General features: G+C 40.4%; 1 long non-coding RNA gene across 1 annotated transcript; it reads right to left on the bottom strand.

Annotated features, from left to right (window-relative positions):
• Window positions 1-6,679: 6,679 nt before the first annotated feature.
• LOC118301262 lies at window positions 6,680-10,261 on the bottom strand. The gene is made up of 3 exons (XR_004790273.2): window positions 10,130-10,261; window positions 9,869-9,994; window positions 6,680-6,978 (listed from the first exon to the last, which is right to left on the bottom strand). It is a non-coding gene; the product is annotated as an uncharacterized LOC118301262 (long non-coding RNA).
• Between the last annotated feature and the right edge of the window lie 12,433 nt (window positions 10,262-22,694).

Below are 22,694 nucleotides of genomic sequence, written 5' to 3'. Positions count from 1 at the left end.
GTCGTTCCCCAGGCAGAGGGAAGAGTGCTCTGAGACGACGTTTACATGCTCACCAGTGCAGTCAAGCCTCGCCAGGGGAAGTGCGTCAGAGTGGAGAGGTGCTGGAAGTGCAGACAGCCCTGTAGGGACACTTGAAAAAGCCATAACAGCCAGCGTATAAATAAATGCATGGGGGAAGCATTTTTCCTCATGGATGAAAAGCCTTTAACCTTTTGGTCCACTTAAGAGCAGAAAATGTTCTGTGACATTTAACTTGCATATTCCTCTTTTCTTTCCGGACAGATAATTTTCAGTTTTTATAGGTAAATCAGCAGAGCCTTATTGGATTCCAGCACCCTATTATAAATCCTCAGTCTAGCACCATGCCAGTGAATTTGAATATATTTGGGTGTTCCAGGGGAAGACCTGTGAATTTTGCCCTTGGACAATTTGTTCAGTATTATTGAGGACTCACTACCGTCTCCTCTGTAGAGCCAAAAAATGTAAGAGAGAGAGTTTGTTTAACCCCAAATCTGAGATATCTAACTGATGCATAACTGATTTGGAAAAGGACAGAAAAGGAAATAATCAGAACATTGTTTGATATTTAAGAGTAGGTGTAGTAATTCAAAAAGATTTCTCAAATGATACTGAGAAGTGGTTCCTGCTTGTGAGAATAGCGTAAATTTTTTTATTTGGATCTCAAAATGGCTAATTCAACAATGGCACTTGGTAAATTGAGACGTAACCAAACAGGCAACAAAACGCCAAAAGATGCTTTCTTTATGTTGGACCACATAATGTTCTTGTATTTCCAAACACTGATCATGATTGAGGTGTGTGATTTATACTGCCTAAAAACATCTGTTAAAAGTCACCTTTATTTAGTGTTTACAATATCATAGATGCAAACAGTCCTTTATTACTATTAATATCATTAAAAGTTTCCATTTTGGTCTGCCAGTCAAGGTCTGAGATTTTGACACATTGTGGGTCAATCCTTGTGCCTACACGTGCAAAACAAATTGTACCCTCAAAACATTGTGACATAATAGGCAAAAATCACTTTTAAGTGTTTGTGCACATAAATGTGTGTATTTGTGGCCGGGGTGTAGCACCAAATTCTGGGCCATATACATAAGCAGTGCCAGTTGGAGCCAATCCCTTAGCATCCTTAGCCATAAAGCAAATGATCACTGATAAAGATGCTAAGGGATTTCTTAAGGCCTTTTTCACAAACTTACAGCTGTGAAAGCTGTGAGAAGATGTCACAGACACATAAGAGGTGGTTTGATGTCAATACATTCACAAATGAGTGAGTTATTGAAAATGCAAACCTTTAACTTTTTAAAATTGTTTTTTAACTCTCAGGTGTGAAATAACTTACCCTAATACTAAATTGCTGTCATTCTGTATAATGGCAGTGGTTATTAAAAAAGTTATTGAAGATTGAAATGGGTCGTCCCTGACAACGCCTATAGTGACATGTGCACTGGGCAGACATTTAACGCCTTGCACTCTCAAGTACATCGTCATCTTTGGTGATGTTTGATTTGAAATCTGTGAAAGATCTCCCTGAATGAGCTTTCCAACATATCCCAAAACAGGGACATATCGAGGTTTAGATGCAGAGCTAATGAGCCGCGAAAACTGACGAATGTCAAATATGAAAAGGACTTCACCCCTGGATTTCACCAGTTTCAAATAACTCAAGGCTTTCCACCCCTTTATGTCACAGTTGGACTCTTTTGGGGTAACTCTGCCTGCAATCTGAGAATCTCCACTTTTCCGGGGAAGGGGCGTGACATTTCCTACACATTTTGAAATCAGTTGACAAATCAGAAGAGACGGGTTTATCCGGAGGCGGTGCTAAAACAAATCCAGGTGTTTCAGACAGAGGGTGAAAAGAGGAACTGCAGGAATGGGCAGTATGAGAACACTGATGCCTTCTCTGAAAATTAAAGCATGTAAACCTTTTCAAGTGGTGACCCAGATTAAAAGTATGAACCAGAATATGAGCATAATATGTCTCCTTTAAAGTGGTTCACCTCAGGGGTTGACTGATCGATAGAATCACACATGCTTCCACCAGATAGCTCTTATACTGAGCGATTGCACGCGTGCTTATCCAGGTTCCACTGGATAAATAATGGTTACAAAATCCACCCAGTCAGTTTCCCATTCATTGAAGTAGAAGAACAGCTCCAGGCTGTACATCAGTGTGACATCACAAATCATAGACATGGATCTCTGAGGGCTCATTTATAAAGCTTGTATACACCGAAGATACACCCTAAAAAGTGTGCGAGGCACAGCTTGCACTTCCTGGCTGAGATCAGGAGAGTGGGGATGTGCCTATGTGTGTCCTTGGAGAGGGAATAACACTTAAATACTGAATACAAAGGAAGAGCAATGCTCCTTTTTTATTCAGTATTCTTTTCTTTTTTTTAAATATGGAAATTGGGCTATAACTTATTTGCATCATTTAAACTTGCACTTGTGATCTACCACATGCTTGGATGGCATATAGGGCACATTTAATTATTGGGTGTAAATGACGCTCCACAGTGCAGCAGACTATAGCAGGGAGCACAACATCCTCGATGCAGCGTTTTGAATGTCTCGAGTCTATAACATAATGTATGATATACATTATTATAGACATATGCATAAACATTATATCCTGAACTTGTCAGTAAATTGGACAAATTTCAGTGAGAGTGTAGAGAGCGGACGTTGCAGCCACATGGCATGTGCTCCACAATCTCTTCCACCAGGATGCCCCCGATTAAAATTTTTAACTCAAGGGGAGATTCTTAAACTGGTGGTGATCAAATAAGGAGCAGAAATGATATCGGTATGTATGTTAATGTAGGCATGCAGTTAATCGCCTAGGAAGAGGATATAGAAGATGTGGTTATTATGGCTGAGCTACTTTACTGCAAGTGTAAGCTCTAGCATTAGTGAATAATTGCCTAGATGGTATATATTATGCGTCCATCTATAACACGTTTAACGGAGACCCCCCGTTGATACTGTGCTCATCCTTACCTTTATCATTAGTTAGTCGTTGCCTCTGCTTAAAGCTGTTTTGCATTTTAACGGTGCTCGTGCTGAAATACACAATTAAATGAAAAGCATTAATATTTAATGCGTGATTTGGTTGTGCATCAAAAGGTTTTCAACACCTCATCCTCATTTGTAATTTTTGTTAGGATGTGTTAAGAATTCTCTCTTTTTTTAATCTTTTCCTGTCTTGTGATGCAAGACATTTAAATTTTTCTTAAGTGATAACAGGGCCACAATTGTTGCTTTTTTGAAGTGTGAGCTTGGGTGGTGAAACAAAAACAAAACAAAGATGATTTAATGTTGAAATATTTTATAAATTGTTCCTCTAAACTAAAGGGTCCAAAGGGGTTCAGGGACAAATGAAACGTTTCTCAACATTAATCAGATGCATTGGATTCTGAAATTATTATCACTAAATTATCATTTTATGACAAAGTTAGCGACACCGGCACAAAACCATTAGGTGACAGAAATTTCAGGAGAACAATCAGGAAGAGTCATCAGAATCTGATTGGGTCAGCACTGCATTCATTTGATGGATGGAGGGTTCATTTGTGATGTCTGTGATGTAATATTGTGATAATTAGAGTATAAAATATACTCATTGATCTTTTTTTTTAAAAATTCAAGTAAAATGTCAACTTTCCATAAAAAAAACTAATAATTTAACATACAGAGCAAGCACGACATAATATAATTGAAATAGATAGACACAAAGGGGAAAGACAATGAAAAAAAGAACACATCTAAATAATTCAGTACCTGCTGGTTTCATCAAAATCAAACCAGTGGAGTTTTAGTGATGTACTTGCAAAGTTTGAAACTTTGACCTTGGAACATTCTTTCGCCCATGAGGCACGTGGGTGTGTGCTACTGCCTGGACACAGAGCAAGGATCACCATCCCTTCTGCTTTAATCTAAATCACAGCGGTAGTGTCTGAGTGATTAAGTTTTTAACAAATTTAGCCCGTGGGTTTCCTTTTAAGTATTACTAATACATATTATTTTACAGAATACATTTGTATATATTTCTTTTTCATACATTTTGAAAACATTTTTTTTTTCAAATTGCCTCATGTTATCTCCAAGGCCATATTCTGCTTGATTGCTCCAATAACAGCATCAGGTATCAGTGACACTTGGCTATGATATCACCAAAGCACTGAGTAATATATTAAAATGGATGGCTCAGCTCAACCGAGCTTAAACTGCAAATAGATCAATATCCAGTGATTCTACTATAGCCTAGTCTACAGATCTAGGCGTTTGCTAACGCAAAACGAGTGTTCAGGACAAACGCAATTATTTTCTTCCTACCGTTGGGAAAAACTTCATTTCTAGCTGGCTGCTCCAAAAAAATAAAAAATAATAATGTGGTTGATCAGCCACATGCGCAGGATTTAATCATGAATCAAATGAACCAGTCCTGAGTGTATTCACTGCAGTTGAACAGCTTGCAAAAATTAAAAGAATCATATTTCCACTCTTATTCCACTCAACTGAAGTTTCAAAGGAAAAGAAGCTTTCAACACCATCATCATCAATCAATGTGCAAACGTAAAGAGGGTGCATTCACCACACTTGTTTAATTTCTTCATTGTTAAAATTAAAGACAAAGTACACTGAATGCCTCATCACAAATCTTTAAATCTTTGGCGTTTCTCCCTTAAATCTTCTTCAATCTGCGAATCATGCTCATTGTCACAGGCAGGCAAGCTTTCCACAGAAATCCCTTTATAGATTTTCATAATGTGTATGATTCTACCAAGCACTTTTATAGATTGTGTAGACACTTCAGAGAAAATGTCTATGTGCAAACTGTTGGACACTCAGGATCACTGCAAGGTGCATCATTAAATGTACTTTTAGATTCAACTTTCTTGGGCATAAACCGGTACAAATACAATGTTTTTCAATCTATTGTGGATTTGCACATCTGCTCCCAAATATGACTTATTTGGAGGTGGCGCATTTTGTCTTCAGTCTGCATCACTAACAACACCTTCTGTCACTCAGGATGGATTTCCTGGGAGGGAAAATTGCAGAAAATAATGTGTAAACTCCAATGACATGCTCTATTTGATAATATGAGCTACCTGGTCACTTACTCTCACTGTAGTGCTCTCCTTCGTTCCTGCCGTCAGATCTTCCCCTGCCTCCCATGGGACGCCTGCATTGACAACCTCAATATGCTTCTCCGACAATTTATTTTATTGTTTTGATCTTGCACTGGCTATGAATTACCGATGTATATTGCGGGAAAAATGTCACAGGAGTTGTGCTGTATGAAATAACAATGCAAGTTCACAGCGTACAGACTTGGCTGTTCTTCCCCCGTGTTGCTTGGCTCACGTTGTCTGTTTCTGCCTTTGATGCCGACACTGAAAAACACTGAGGCATAAATCTGTTCTGTGTTTGTGCTTAGAAAGGAGGTAGGTTTTTTCACAGAATGCTTATTTTCCCCCCCTCTACGTTAGAGGGAACAACGGTTGCCGTGTGTCAAACAAACGGTAATAAATTTGCATATTGTAAACAAGCCATCGTACAACAGGAACATCGGGTCGACGCTTCTCCGGCTTTACCACCGTGCAGCCACAAAAAAAACAGGCTCTGCAAAGCGTCTATAGCCAGGGGGGGAACTCTGTGTAAATCAGTTCTCAAATACTAATGACGTACTCCATGTGATAAGACTTTTTTATTATAACCCCAAATGAATCGTCACCTGGCCTTCTCTCCTTTCATCGCCTGCAGGCTCTATCATTCTCGCTAACTCGGTCTGATCCCGTTTTAACAACAGCCCGCAGAAATAACAAACAGTCCTTTATTTGTGCTGAAGTCAACATTAAAATTGAATAGAACTATTACTTATTAAAGTATGCTAATGGCCTGTTTAATGCCCACAAGGACACAAGGGGTTTGTATGTATATATATATATATATATATATATATATATATATATATATATATATGGATTTATATATATTGTGCAAGAGTAACATACTTGACCACTTATCTTTAGAGGCGGGTGGGTGTTGGATTCCATTACCACAAACACGAGTGAAAGACAGCAGCCAAGTCCAAAAACTTTCTTAATATCAGCCCTCAACATAATGAGTCTACTTTTTTCAAATGTGAGCCATCTGATGACAAAACGATGTTCAAGAGATGTTCATGAATAAATGGACACGAATCCAGCCGGAGACAAGAGATATTTTCAGGCTGACATGAACGTTTTATGATCGGATGACAAAAGTTGCGTTTAAATGACGTGTGAAAAAACAGCCCTCAGGATGTCACAATAAATTTGCACACGGCAGTACTGCCTATATTAATGTAGCGCTTGGCTCGGAGTGCACACAAACACTTTGCCGTCACAAAATAACAGAATTTTTGCCATTGATCAAACCTCCACTGACGCAAACAATGAAATGTAACATGCCAGAGTGAATAAATCTGAGTTAAAGAAAAAACATAAACAGGAAACTGCACTATCTCGTACCCGACTACCACCTGCACCTATTAGCTTATTATTTTCTAGTATAGTTTATTTTTATATTCACATATATATGTATAGTTACATATATGGCTGGATCAAGGACATGTTTGCTATTTGACAAACTTTTAAGTGCCATAGAAATTAATATTGAACAGATTAACCAAGGTGCTATATGCATTCATTGTACTGTGCTTATACATATAGCACAATGTTGTTTTGTGACCATATGGTCCATTTGATTCCTTTTCACAATTAAATATTTATTATGTGAGTCACAGCGCTGCAGGAACACAATTCAATATGTTTTTTGTTTGTTTGTTTAAACAAAGCAACCAGTTGCCACTGCCTTCATAACCAGCCATTTCTGATATTTTCACTCCTGGATGTGATTCGTGGCTTTATCCTCAGTCCTCGGCCACCGACAGACTCCTACCTGGAAGACATAAAACACAGTCGATAATGACCATCTTCATTAGAAATTATGCGATGCCATGGACTGCACAATTTGTCTAATCAGAACAATTACACTTTTCAGTTTCTGTGACTTCCTGAGTGTCAAATTGACTGTGAGGCGCAGGCAAACCCTGCACGCTCATTTGAAATGAAGGGAAGGTCAAGCTGCTTCGAGTGCAGTGTTTTTCTATGGATAACAACTCAATAACTCTGGGGGGGTAAATCATTTAGGAGCTTTCTTTGTATGCAATAATATAGTGTGTCTCAGTATTTTATTATATTTTTTTATGTTCTTTAAATGTTATATAAATGTTAATATGTTCTGTTTCTAGAAAGAGACATTTCACATTTTTCAGAATAAAAGGGAACCTATTATAAGAATTGTGATGTAATCAAATTAACCAAATTTTACCTCATGTATGTTTTAATATGACATTATCATATTTTCATGGCCACTCTTTTTTCTCCATTGACATGCTAATTTTCTTCCTCATTATTAAGGTTTTGCTATTATTACTGTAATTTTTTTCACCCCATTGATAGTCTATTATGTAAAGGGAACTTTCATTAAATATGTTTGCATCATTCTATTTTTATTAGGGCCCGAGCTCCACCGACAGAGTCAGAGCGAGGACCTATTGTAATTGAATGATAACTTTCATAGGTACAGACAACTGGGGGGGTTAGACCATCAATGGAAAGGGTATTTATGTAAACTTAAGTGTACCAAATATTTCAGAGTTCACTGTACTTCACTTAACTCACCAAGTAAAAGGAAAAACCAAATTAAATATTTGTACCTTTTTTTTTCTTTAAAAGATTCAGATGTGATTTTCCGGCTAGATGAATATTTCAAGCAGAAAGGCTTCGAACGGAGTGCATTTGAGAGTTAGAGCATGTTGTGTCTCTGTACAATGGGGTTGGTGGGCTCCATGCTCGGAGCACTTTGGCTGCGGAGTGGCAGAGAGAGAATGGCCTCCGTCCAGCTGAGATAATGGAATTGGTGTGTTCTCCCTGAGCTGTGCTCCTGGCTGGAGTTAATTCTGTTAATAGCAGGAGCTTCCGCAGTCAAACCCCTTTTTTTCCCGTGGCTTGGGCCGTGCTCAGAGAGCACAAGAGGTGGCTTCTGTGAGACGGGTGATGGATGTATAATGGATTAACTGGAAAGTGGCACACACAGTTTACAATTGTTCTGAAGCTGCTAATGTGTAATCATAAAAAGGTCTTGGCTGTCCGTATTTAAAATCCAAGAGCTGTTCAGGCGAGGCCAGCAGCCCTATAGGCATTCCTGCACTGCGAGTGCTCCTCTCTCACAGCCGAGCACCGACGACTTCAGAAGTTGTTTAGCGCAATATATGGCTTTATAGGAGCACATCAGCCACAGTTACCCACCCGGCCCAAAGCTTGCCTCCCCCCGCCCTCTACACACGCAGCTCTATTAAAACAAGTGTGGACAATAACTCACTTTTATTAAATTCAATTAAGCAATAACAAATACACCAGAACATTGAAACGTTCTAAGGTTCGGCTTGAGTGAACCCACAGGTGTTACAGTTAGACAGGTACACACTATAATACCGTATAAAATTCATAGAAATTGTCTTTTTATGTGATGATGCTTTTCTTTTTCTTTTTTTCACATGCAAATGCCACAATTGTTTTTGTTGTTGTTGTTGTTTGTTTGTTTTACACAGTATATAAAAGACAAAGACATATTCCCGTGCGAACAAATTAATGCCACGATACCTTGACACAAGTGTGATTACCTGCACAGTGGCAGTTAATATTATGAACTTCCCCCGTCAACCTGTTTTTTGTTTTTTTTGTGGCACCGTAGCAAACGTCTCCCCTTTTGTTCCCTCGCTCATGATGCAAACATGCATCAAAATGCACGGCGCGGTTGCCATAAATACATATCAATGACAAATGCCAGCTGGGTAGATTACTGTGCGGTTTTGATTGCTGTCAAACCCATTCTCCATCAGCTGCTGCAGAAGCTATAAATGGGGCTCATTGTTTTGGGCTTAGGTCAGAATATGAATTCTGCATGATGTGTGCACACTGGAGAAGAAATCTCCCATAATCTTCACCTCGAGTTAATTACTGCAGACAAACATTATGGATCGCCAGAGACTCTTATCTCCGACTGCTGGAATACAGAGGAGATTTACCCCCACATTTGATATGATTTTAAACTCTTAGTAAGCATCGCAACAAAACAATCTGTTTGCCCTATTGTCAAATTTATCCCCCCTTTTTTTCCATGAGCTGATCTGAAGGAGATGGATGTACATTCTCACTAATTACAGCAATTATTACTCCGTGATGATATAACAAGCTCTCAAACAATTACCCCCTTCTCCCCGTCCCCTCTCTCGCTCGCTCTGTGTTCCTTCCTCCCACAGAGTCTCCGCAGAAGTATGCTGCTGCACAAACACATGCTCGCCATTTATACTGGCTCGTGAGGAAAAACTACAAGCATATCCTTCATTACGCTGCACGCCAACGGAGAAGCTAAACAAGACCAACACCAGGGAGCCGAGTAACTTCCCGCTGAGCGCAAGATGTTGGGATGGTGACACACTATTATGCCAAATTTACAAGACTGCTGACTAAACATGCGCTAATGTCTCACGCACACAGCAAAATGTACTGTCTTGGGTGTGGAAAGGCATTCACCTTACAATACTGTAGGTCATTTCTTGCTCCGGTGTCACCGCAGAGACGGTGTTCAACAAACTTTCTTATTTAACGAGGCACGCAGGCTAAAAATACACCCGTATTTCCAGTAATAGCTGTGGGGGGGTTATACAGTAGGCTACTTGTATCCACACTCACAGCGTGAAACTACTAAGTGCAAACACTACAACCTTGTCTTGTCGGCCTCTGAGGAGAGCTACCGCTGCAGCATCTCCATGCCGTCTTTAATGTCCTGCTCAGGGACATTTCAGCTCGGGTGGATTGCGGAGGTGAAGTCTCTCTCGTCTGATCTGCCGCTGCAAAAAAAAAAAGAAAAAAGAAAAGCGCTATTCCTTAGCACATCGCTTGTTCTTTTAAACACCACAGCCGCACCATTCGTGGCTGAAAGAGAGCCTCTCTCTCATTGCGTGTGTTCACACACTTCCTGTTACCGTTTCGACGTGGAAGGAAGATGGGTGGCAGACGAAAGTTAAGAAGGGATTCCTCTCTTGGAGTTTTTGGGATTCTCATCAAAGTGCTTTCCTCCAGTTAGGGCTCTGTCTCCAGTCAGCATTTTGTGTGCCACATGGCAGAAGCTGTTCGGGGCACGTGGGAGGTGGTGGTGGTGGTGGTGGGGGGGTACTGAAAAGTGAGTACAATGGACAAAGGCATGTGTGGCACCTCATATCCATTTCTTCTCTTCTTCACAGCTATTATTGTACGAAAGTGCTGTCGACAGCTTTTGCCCTGCACAGTGCTTCCTCAAACAATAGGAAACACACCTGCCGTTTGCACACTGAAATAGTGATTCCTGCAAAAATAAATGAACCATATCAGCAGGTAGAGAGAGAGCGAGGCGCCCCTCAGATCTGAATCTGACTTTTTATCACTCACCATGTTGTATTGTAACTAAACCTGAATATGTCCTCACTGCCTTTGTTTTGCTTGATTTCTAAAAGATTTTTCAAATTAGGTAAAGTTTGAACTAAGAATTAGACATCGGTGCTGGAACCCTGCATTAGAATTGTCAGGTCAGTCTGTCAATTACTTCCTCATGACTGCAGAGGGAAGTTATTGTGTCATATGAATGAATGTCCATATTCCAGTAAGTCTTCATGCATGACGGGTAGTTCTAATGATTCTCATCAGATTATTCCGCTATATTTATTCATTTATTTATTCACTTTATTAACTATTTTGCACATAACATGTCCAAAGAATTGCTTTTTTCCCCCACAACAAACATGACTACCATTGATATTTCTTTTGGCCAAAAGGAGACATAATTCAAAGACATTACAGAGAAAAGCAGCAAAAGCTCAATGTTTAAAAGCAGAGAGAGAGATAAAAGTTTGACATTTTGCTCAGTAAATGTCTTAAATGATAATAGATTAGTGACCGACCAATGGGTAGGTTTGATAAATGGCACACAATATGTGTTGCTGTTGTTGTAATCGTTTATAATTTATATCATTGAAATGACTAAAGGGCATGGGAGTTCACTGGGAAACAGTTTGTTTGCTTTGTCATCTTTCCCTGGAGTAGTTTTCTAAAAGCGTTATTTATCGAGAGGATTCTCTCATTCTGCTTCCATGATACCAGGCAAGTCGTGGATTTAGTGTGCACAGCTACACTGGATCTTTGAACCCAGATGGATGGAAACGGCTTCATCCGCCCTCTCCGTCCATGGTTTTACGTTGCAGCCCAGATTGTGACGGATTAAGAGATTTGCCATGTGGCCTTCTTTTCAGCTTTTAAGGCTCATGTCTTATGTTGAAAATATATCCCGATCCCGCATGATAGGAAGATGATGCCATTTCAGACTTTTCTTTTTTTTTTCATTAAATGAAAACGTGGTATGTTTTCCTTAAAATGCCAAACTAACATAGTGCTCAGTACAGTAAGATGGGCACGATACATTCTCAGTGGTTATTGGATGCCAAGATGTAAACTGCTGTCTGAGGCCTTGAGATTCACCTCCAGCCTAATCACACCATTAGTGTTTCCCCCCCTGTGCAAATGTGCCTGCTGATGGGCTGTCTAATGTGAGAGCCGTGGCCAGGCCTGGAAGAAGTCATCCACTTGCCTCATTTTGTCTGCTTCATTGCACTGTGGGAAATATTTCATGAGGCCTAAGTGACTTAAACATACAGTGAGCATTTTTGATCAGATCTTTACATTTTAATATGGTCGGGATATTTCAAAGTTGAGGAAAGAAAACACGCTCTCTGCACACTCTGAGCCTTTCGTTGTCAGGGGTTTAGATTACACAGTGACAAAATAGTGATATATACTAAAGTGGCGATGATGTTCGATCTGATCAAACCTTTCCCGGTGCGTTTCTGGCACATGGGAAACCGTGGGATCGAATTTGGAGCAATAGAGAGTCGCCTTCAGCAACTGACAGATTGGGTTTGTTAATCAGTTCTGTCCCACAGACAAATGAAGAAAATATGTAAAACTGGTAGAAAAGACAACCCAATATTTACTAGTTAGTCCTTTGGTCACACTATTTTCAGCTTGGTTTGGAAAATAATTCCATTAAAGTAGGATTTTGGATTGTATTTTCATAGTTTTGACCCATGCTTTCTACAACAACAGTTTTGCCAGTTATTGTTGTATTGATTTGGGTTTTGCATGCAAAAATAAGTGCATCTATCATGTGTCAAACAATAGAATCATAGTTTGAGTATATCTTCATGCATCATATATGGAGATTAGCATTATGCAAGGTCAACTAAATAAATTCCATTTACTGCGCAGGGTTTAAAACCATTTGATAGGGTCTGTTTGGAACTGTGTGTTGGTCACTATTTACTGTAATCTTTTAAAAATAATAAATTAAAGCATTCTTAATCAGAGATGTCTGTGTGGAGCCACAGTACTAACTGCTTATCTTTAGTCTTGAATCTTGTTTAAACTCATGTTTGCTGAATTTAATTGCTTTGCCTTTGCCTTGATACTCAATATGCAACCACACAGTATCTCAGAGACTTGATGATTATTCTCTAAAAGATTGTCATACACAGCATGTTTTTGCTATGGGAACCATTACTACCTTCAATGTAGTGTTTCAGTGCAGCACACGCAGCGTAGGAAGGAGGTCAGAGATGGTAGGACTACAAAATGCATGACTTTGGTACTGGAGACCAAGAGTTTGCATCCACTTTGTGTTAAGAACAAAGTGCCACGAAGATTTAACTTAAAGTAAGAAAAGAAAGATGTTACTGAAGCAAACACACCAACAATATTTCCTTGTTCTCATCCTAATGCTGCGACCACCTCAGCATAACCGCGGCCACGCTTTATTTGCCACGAGTGAGTGTTTCATTGCAATCTGCATTGTCAGTGCACATTTTTGCAAATACGCTCCGTGTGAACATTTTGCAACCTGGCAGATACATTCCTTAAAAAAAACAAAAAAAAACAAATATTCCCTCATTCTGTTGACGATGAAATTGTAATCCAGGTGCTATTATGTTTCTGTCAAAAAACATTTGCTGTTGCATATTAGCGGTAAATAAACACTGATTCTTGGTTACAGTATCAAGCCTCTTGGGGAATTAGGCTCAGGGATAGATGTCTTGTTGGTACAAGCACAAGATATGACATTTAGCAACTCCAGACATGTGTGCTTTCATCTTTTCGTCACATTAATTCCATCCTTAAGGGACAGAGGTTGCTCCCTGAAGCCTTGGCCTGGTGACCGTATTTGCCGACCTCATCCCGTTGGGAGCTTGCCTTTGGTGAAATATAAAAAAAACGAAAGCCGCATTGCACAGACTGCAGCGATGGTAAAAGATAGGACGACAGCATCTGGTCAGGGCATCAGGCGAGCTATTCTGGAAAAACATAATAACGGCTTGCATTGTATCGCACAATATGGCACCGGCGCATACAGTAGACTCCCCTAATGCCATCCACAGAGGGACCCGACATGCCAATTCACCCAGCAAATATAGAATGAATTCATGTGCATCAGCAGCTCACTGTGCATTTCTAAACACAGTTGCTTTATATGGGATGAAAAAGTCAGTTAAGCCTTTTTTTATTCCCTGTTCTTTTATTGCACAGGCACAAGAACCAAGAGGGAGCCCGCAGGCCCTCCACATTTAAGTGGCAATCAGACTGCTTGGGTGAAGCAAAAGCATTAAAGCAAACCACTGATCACTGACTAATTTCACCCTTGATCTTACCAAATGACTCTTTGACCTATTATAGATCCGCTGCCAGGGACACAGACTTGCCCCGAAACTGAAATGACAGGGACATAAAATGAGGCTATAATCTGTTACTTGCTCAACGACCAACTATTAGAGGAGTCGGACATCTTTTTCTTTTTTTTAACCAAAGACTACATGCAGATTTGTCAGACTCCCACGAGTAAAGTGAGCAAAAGTTGGCTTTGCTTACAGTACGTTAACAATGTAAAAAAAATTAAATAATAAAAGAAACAAAGAAAAAAAAGCATGTTCTGCGAGCATGATTCAAGCCCCGGTTGGCAGCTGTGCTGTGTTTTGGGTACATCCAGGCTTCAAACGGACGCCTGTTTGTTTTCACTTTTGTCTCTTTCATTCAGCTTGCAAGGTAAAGAGGTCAAGGAATCGGTGCTGCCGTCTAGTAATCTTTTTTATTTTTTAAACTTCCGACTTCCATGCAAAATCTTTTGAGCTTTTGTAGCCGTCAGATCTCGGACACTTGACTCATGCCCTCCGCAAAGCGCAAACCCCACAGATTTCTTTCCTGTGCCTCTGCACCAAAAGCATTGTGCTATTGGCCTCAGCACTATACGACCCTGTCGGCGGCTTGATCGTCTTCATCGGTGTTGAAGAGGGTTTACATTTCTTTGACCCGTTTCGTCTGGCAGTGACTTGTTACGTGATATTATCATTATAGTATTTTACTTTTTGACACTGACTAGAAATGCACACCCACGTCCAAACCAACCGTCGGTGTCTGCTTGTACACTGCAGGACTCCAATTTTCACTGAAGTATTGCACCAAACACCTGGTGGCATTTTGAGCACAACTGCTCTTCAATAAAAAAAGAAAAAATAACAAAAAGGAGAATGAAACCTTTGATTCCTTACAATGCCCATGTCTTCACCTATAATCACCCATGTCGCTGCAATCTCTCTTTATGTTTCAATGCCACCCCCCCCATTTTAGGAAATTATTTTCTTTTGGGGTTTTTTAATGACTGCGGCTGACTCATTGCTTTGTTTGAACGGCTCATTCCACTGGTCTTTCTATTGCGTCACAAGGTTCTAGTCCAAGATTAGCTATTGTTAAGCTTGTGCTCGACAGGTCTTTGGTGAAATCACCTCTGTAGAATTGTAAAGACTTGTCATCAAAGATCAATACCAGCACTTTTACAATAGGCTCTATAGCATTAATAGTACGTTAAATATACCCTCATGAAACGTTTTTTGAAGACTGAGATTATTTCTGCTTGGAATGATAATGGAACAATAACTTGTTTCTATGAAAAAAGTTTAATTTTCAATCCCTGCTACATTTCCTTTCCATCTCACAGTTAAATACAGAATCTATGAATATAAAAAAGCATTTTTCATATCAAAATAATAACCGCTTGATGCAAAGTATCTCTCGCCTCACGGCAAAGTTCATCCTCGGGAGTTATTAAGTTATTAATCACACCATAGCAAGCAGCAGGCTACAATTGCTTTCCAAAGATTTTAACATGAACACGTTAAACTTAGATTTTAGGAGAGCGCAGAAGATGAATGTGAAAACAGCCGTCTAGTTTGAAAACTCTGCACACGCATTATTCTGCCCAGTGAAGGTCAAACGTTCACAAAAAGCTATGATTTTTGAGAGGAGAGACACTTCAAATGATACGGTTGCCAATGTTCCAAAGTTTACCGTCAACAACCCGATGAAAAGTTTTCAAAAAGAACATCTCTCAGTTCACACAGCTTCTTTCCCCGGTGCGTGGCTCTCAGCCCCGAGCCCATCGGTTTGTGTTCGGGCGCAGTGATTTACTAAAACTGCCGGGAACTACATATTAGAAAATGCATTTGTTACTGAGTAGATTAATACACCCTCTGGTGCTGGGGTGAGTGTTTGCAGCAGCATGGCATTGAACGTGGGACTGAGTCAAAATAAACTACAGTGGCTGTGTTTCTCATAGTGCAGGCACAGGCTGCGGGTCACTGACATGTCACTCAACAGGTTGTTGTGTTTTTTTTAAAGAAAGGTGCGCTCCTCTTCAGCGCAAAGCAACTTTAACACTCGAAATGCTGTGATATAATTAAACGTACGGCTAATTGTCGGAAAGCTGACGAAATTAGAGGATGGAGAAAAACGTGGAAGAGGAAAAAGACTTTGAGCAGGACACCATCAAATTTAAGCAGCCGGAATGTAGGACAGTCATTACTGCAGTGCACTGCTGGAAGATGACTTTGATGTGCATGTGATGTGCAAGTAGAAAGGGAAAGGAGAAGTGACACTGGAACAGTAACCGCTCTGATAACAGAGCTGCAATCCTGTTGAGAGACCCATCACGTTTCATATATTCCAATTACATGACTCTCCTGCACGGACATCATGAATCATAAAACAGATCATGATCCTTTAATGGAGACATTGAATTACTGACAAGTTAGGCTTGGTTGTTTCCTGATCCTGATATTCTGCGCTCCCCGGTTTAAGGAATGGCCTGAAGTAATTTTTTTTCTTCTGCTTTTCACAAATGTGGTAGTGAAGCACGCAAAATTTACCATTATTGAGGACACAACTGCAGGATGAAGATGATGGAAAAATTCTGTCGCTAATGACATGGAAAGAAACTGGAAACCGGAGGGCATATCACTGTTGTGAAAGGGTCAGCAGTGAAGTGTGACTGTTTTCTTTTTATGTTTATTTCTTCATGAATGACATACAATGCTGTACAATTACAAGTGAGTGCAGGGGAAATATTCATTAGGGATTTGCTGTTTGCCTCGTCGCTGTATATGTTGACATATCTGTTTTTGTTAAGCAGCAGGGTTTTCTCACTGCTTATCATTGTCGCCTCGCAGCAAGATGAGCCTTAAGGTTGGAATTTTCATTGCTTGTTTGTGTGGGTGGATGTTTTTTTCTCTCTCTCTCTCTCTCCGTCAGCTCAGTAATTTCCCCACCATCCATCCAGGAGATGCAGTCGAAACTGGAGGCTGCAAACTGAGCACAGGTGTGAATATGAGCGCAAATGCATTTATCAATATCTATGCGCAACTCCTCTCCAGAGTGTCCAAATGTGCAGATCAATGTGGAAGTGTTTGATATGTTCGATCCTAAAGTGTCTTTTTGGCTAAAGAAATATCAATGGTATTATCTTTAAAAAAGAAAAAAGAAGCAGTTTGACCATTTTGTGAAGTTGAAAAAAATAAATGCCAGTTTGCCAGTTACTGTTACAGGAGAGAAGCTTTGTCTCTCCTCTTCCTCCTGGCTAACCAGCTTCTCCTGGACACAGACACTGATGTGCAGGGAGAGAGAAAGCAACTAGACGTAGTGAACAGATGGGAGAATGGGCTGCTCTGGATGAATAGATTGTATATAAAGAAAGGAAAATAAATTATTTATATTTACATTTCTTCTTCTTCCTTTTCTTTGTTAAATGTTGTGAAGCAAATGAATTAATGCTTCATCACATCTGCTGTTCTCTGACAGAAAAAACTTTGGGCGGTTTATTTGACACGCATGCAACAGCTACGTGTTTTCAGCTTTTAAAAACAAATGTGTTTTTTGTCATTATTTTTAAAAGTACAAACAAAGTCTTTGTATTGGAGTGAAGATACTTTTTTTCTGATTTCACTCAAATGAACAGTATTGATAATCACTGTGCTTCCACCGCTGTTTGCTCATTGCATGCTGCAACTAATAGTTATAGAAGTGAGTGGGAAGAATAAACATTTATTCGAAAACTGCATTGATAGAAGTACTTACAGATCTATGTTATCTGTCCTTTTATTTTCCTCACAAAGGCATTCCAATTCAATTAGACACTGGGGCGCCTATGAAAAACAAACAAATTGAAACTTGTGGGGTTTTTTTGATAAGGAGGAATTAGTTGATGTTTAGCATTTATGTGATAAAAATCTTATTTTTATTAATTATCTAAACCTGCTGATGCGAGCAGCCATTTACCTCGTACCTATCTTGTTCAGGTGATGGTCAAAAAATGAGTTTTCTCAACAATTTTCTCATGAAAACTTTTTTAGAATTTTATCTCCGACGTAAAGGTCACATATTCCTTATCTGTGCTGCATAGAAATGTTTTAACGCTATTGTTATCTCCAGCTAAATGCTAAAAGAACATCCTTATATCACGGTTTTTACCCTGTTTTTTGGGTTACAGTCACTGCCTGCAGGTTTTCCTTTTCCTCAAATGTAGCTCGCAGGGTCTGTCGTTTGACAGAGTGATGCACTTTCATGAATCATGCGGTCGGATTTTTAAACTGCCGCACGACATTTTATCATTCTGACATCTCCATCCAAGCATACCAGTGGCACGGTGAGGAAACTTTGCCTCAGAGTGGAACCTGGAACTTTGAGCCATAGACCATCGGCTGAAGTTATATGGAAATAAGACAGTGATCCAAAACGTGTTTGAATGGCTGGAACTGTCCAGGTTCCTAACTTTGCAGATTGACTTCTGCACGGTTTGCATGTGGAACTGACATTTTCAGCTGTGCGTGAGTGTGTGTGTGTGTGTGTGTGTGCGCGCATGTGCATTCTGAGGAGATTCCAGTGCAGATTATTTTGGCTAAATCGAAGTGGATGGCAGAGTAAGAGTCATTGTGGCATTTCTTAAACGCCAGAGTTTGAAGCAGGCGCATAGAGGTACAGTATCGTTGGCTATGGACACACTGCAGATGATTATACTTGTTACTCTTCGGAGTCCTTCACTGGTGTTCAGTTCGCACACATTTTGCTCTTTGAGGAGCTGAGAGGCTCCTTTGATGGGGAGTCACTTCACAACTGCCTTCACCTTTAAAAAAAAAAAACATCATCAACCGACGAGTGAATTTGGACTGTGGGTGCCGTAAAACCTGCACGGTACCGACCTCAGTTGTATACGTGCTGCGCGAGCTAAAAATTAACGACAGAACCGGAGCTGATGGGGATATAATTGAGAACACTTCTTAAAATCAGGGCCACTCTCCTTTGTTTTTGTTCGGGCTGGGATTGAGGTAGCTGCATTATTCACCGTGTTGCCTTGCATTCTGTCATATTTGTTTAACGGTGGAGCCTCACCATGCAGCCGCACAACTGGACAAAACAACAAGCATTTCACACGTCACCTCACAATGCTGCTGCTTTCTGTTCGTGTGAGCAAAAGCGCAAGAGTCAAGTGGAGAGCAATTACCAATCTAATGGCACGAACCGACCGAGAAGGAAATGCATTGACGCTTGAGAAACATGTTCCGCAGTTTTAACAAAGAGCAAATCTCCAAAAGTGTCGCTGTATGTTTGACAACTGTATAGGCTACTGAATTATTTAGTCACCTGCTTAGTAAAAGCATATCACCACTGTGAATGAAAACACGCTCTCCCATGTCATGGGACATAAATCAGTAAGAGAGTGTGTGTTTCTGATTCAACCCTGGCATGTAACTCATGGCGTGTGATCCCTGCCACCGTTTCAGAATTTGTTTTCCTTACAGTGTGCCAGAGTGGAGATACTGTGCGGAGACAGTATATATTAGGAATTTTTGAATAGGGAAATCCGTTATGCACCACCGGCAGTGTACGACGTGCGGTCAGCAAAACTGGCAAATCTCTTTGTGAGCATCACCAAAATCTCCCAGACATACTTTCAGGGTGACACGGCCACAGAAACATTGTGCATGTATTTTTAGGCTTTTAGGTAATTTTAGTTTACCGGTAATGAGTCTTGCTGAGGTTCCTTTGGCAGTCAGCATTGTGTGTGATTCCTTACCAATCCTTCACGTTCTTTTGTATGAGGAGCAACATGGTGCGTGCCGTCCCTCCCTCCCTCCCTCCTTCCACTGTTGGTCTTGAAGACCTTATGGGTTCACTGAGGAAACCGGGCTAGGTGAGGAGAGAGGAGGTGGGTGTAAGCCGTTTGACAGGAACCATGTAATATTTCACAATTTACCCGTCAGCTGTCAGAGCTTTAGCAGACATCAGGGGCTGCCTGCAAACACGCGTGTGCCACTTTTCCCCAGCAGACGCCGACTGACATTTCATTTGCAGACATCTGTTTAGCGCCATAAACTGCTGAGTTATAATATATAAATATCCTACAAGCATGTATTATTTATTGTTGTCATCCTGACACGCGTATCGTGGTGTACATATCAGCACTTGTCAATGTGGAATTAATGTTTCGCTGAAATTTTAGATCTTGCGCCTCTGATCAATGGGATGTTCTGTCTCAACTTACAGTGTGTGATGGCTGTGAATGACAACACAAAAGCTGATATGGCAGCTTTCCAGAACATATCCAGTGTCAGACCAAGGTCCAAGCCCCGATCTTTATTCAATGAATGTGCAACAGGCCATATATATATATATATATATCCTGTATAACTTAAAAAACAACATGCATACATAACATTAAAGCTGTAGTCGGCAGGATTGATAGAAGTGTGGACATAGTCTCAGAATTCAAAATCCAACGACTCCAGCTCCCTCCCCCTCCCTCTCCGCTGCACCTCGGTTCCTCCTCCACAGCTCCTCCCATCCCTCCGTGCCCGTGCACGCTACCATGGCTACCGAAGCCAGGCAAGGTACGTAACATGACGTTCCCACCGGTGAGAAGCTAACCTGAAGCGAACACGGACTACTGTCCACATTGATAGACTATAAGACCTTTTTTTATTCATCGTTGCCTCACGTTATTACCTGTGACTTTTTGTGAAAACAACATCGTCAGTGTTTTTGAACGTGGGCGACCGTAAATCAGTGTATATAAGCTTGTTTATGTACCTAGCGTTAGCTAGCACATTAGCTACTGCAGTGTTACATGGTAGGCCTGTAAATGAACAGCTTTATCTTCACATACATCATTTGTTGCTTTGCAGGACGACTGACACTTTTATCTATATGTTATAACATTAGAGCTTTGAGACTGGTACACTGGACTCCGATGACGAAGTGAACACGGCTGCTTCGCTGAGCAGTCGAGCGAGGAGAAGACGGAGTCGCCTACGAGACACACCGGCCAGCGGCAGTGGGAGACGGGGCAGAGGTCGGCGTGTCGGCCCAACACCCGAGGACCTGGGAGCCGAAGACACAGCCGTCTTCATGTGATGAGCCAGTTGGTACCTGCAGTGTGAACTGGTTTCATCCAAAGATGGATTAGTTTCAGACTTTGCTATATGTAAATACTGTGCTGTGCAATATATATATATATATATATATATATATATATATATATATATATATATATATATATATATATATATATATATATATATATATTTCATTTATTTATTTAAACGTTATATTTTAATATTTATTCAAACTTATTATTTGCTTTGCAATAAAGTGTATTTTGAAAGTAATTGGTTTCTCATTGCATAAATATACAACAATGGGAAGACTACTTAATGTATTTATCAATATACTTTTTGAATCAATTCAAGGCATTACTAACATATTAATTTGGGGTAATCAGATTCACTGGCACAGTCCTACCGATGCAGTATCTCAAACAAAAGCATAACGAATTGATCAAAGTACAAAATGATGTAATATTGTCAAGCTTTATTTTGCACATGCATAAAATACAGTAGGTGTGTTGAATATTCCTTCCTCAGCTGTCCCCCCAGCAAAGTCAGAATCTGTGGAGTAAAAGCAACACGAGTATGTGAAACTATGATCCAGGAAAAAATGTTCCTCCTCACAAAATTATCACGCATTTGCAAATTCAGTACATGAAGGTGACTAGCCACAGCTGGGAATATCGACACATATTTAGCATTTAGCACGGGATGCACAGACAACGACACACGTCTGGAAAACTCTCAAAAACAGATTGGACCGCTTGGACATGAACATATTTTCAGCTTTTATGCTAAAAACACCGCTAACCAATAGCCGTAGCACTGTGGGCCTAGAACTAGCAGCCTGATTACAACAGCACAGTGACACACGGTCCCAGAGTGCGACAATAACATGGAAAATGAAAGATAAATGAAACAGAGATAATTACCGGTCAAGCAGAACGCATCGTTTGTGAACCCTGTCGGTGTCGTTGCTTCTGTGGAGCCGCTCCGATGTTTACATCTGCTGGATCTGTTCCCTTCTTTTCAGCTCGTTTTTGCTCGTGGTCTTTGGCGTATATGCAGTTTCTGGCAAAGGAGCCGGGCATGTTTTTTGATTCTGTCATGACCGAGCGAGTGAGTGTGCACTGGGACTGGACAGCGCTGCCCAGCTCGTACCCGGATGATTGACAGCGTGGAGAGACGCCCCCTGGCTGTGATTGGATATTTTTGCTCGGGCGCGGTGGATTCTGGCAAATGGAATCAAAGGCAGTAGGGGGAGCTGAGTGACCCAGATTGTGTCACAGACGATCTGTCTCACATATTACTACCAGCATATAGCGACAGTTTCAGCAAATATGAAAATAAGTTGTTTTTGCAAATCCTACCGACAGCAGCTTTAACCAGCCAGGATGTGTAGAGACAATATTATGGTCCATTGTCCATATGGGAAAAAAATGCTTATCATTTTGCAACTATCTGATACTTTGTGATGATGTCATCTGATCGTATTCAGCTGTGACTCAGTTTCACGTCGCAGAACACATTTGACAACATTTTAAGTTCTACCTAAATTCAACTGAGGGAAGATAACAATAACGACAAAATATTTGCAGACTTTTTTTTTCATTTGCAAACTACTGAAATCTGAATAATTATATCTATTGTCCACTAACAATGGGAAATGTTTGGAATTAATAGGCCCACTTTTGGTTCGGCCCCCAAAGATCATGCAATTGTTTACCTCGGTTAATTGATAGGCAGCCAATTGTCTGCATGTTTT

The sequence above is a fragment of the Scophthalmus maximus genome, chromosome 2 (assembly GCF_022379125.1).
Source record: "Scophthalmus maximus strain ysfricsl-2021 chromosome 2, ASM2237912v1, whole genome shotgun sequence".
Taxonomy (NCBI): domain Eukaryota; kingdom Metazoa; phylum Chordata; class Actinopteri; order Pleuronectiformes; family Scophthalmidae; genus Scophthalmus; species Scophthalmus maximus.
This window is presented reverse-complemented; position numbering and strand designations above follow the sequence as displayed.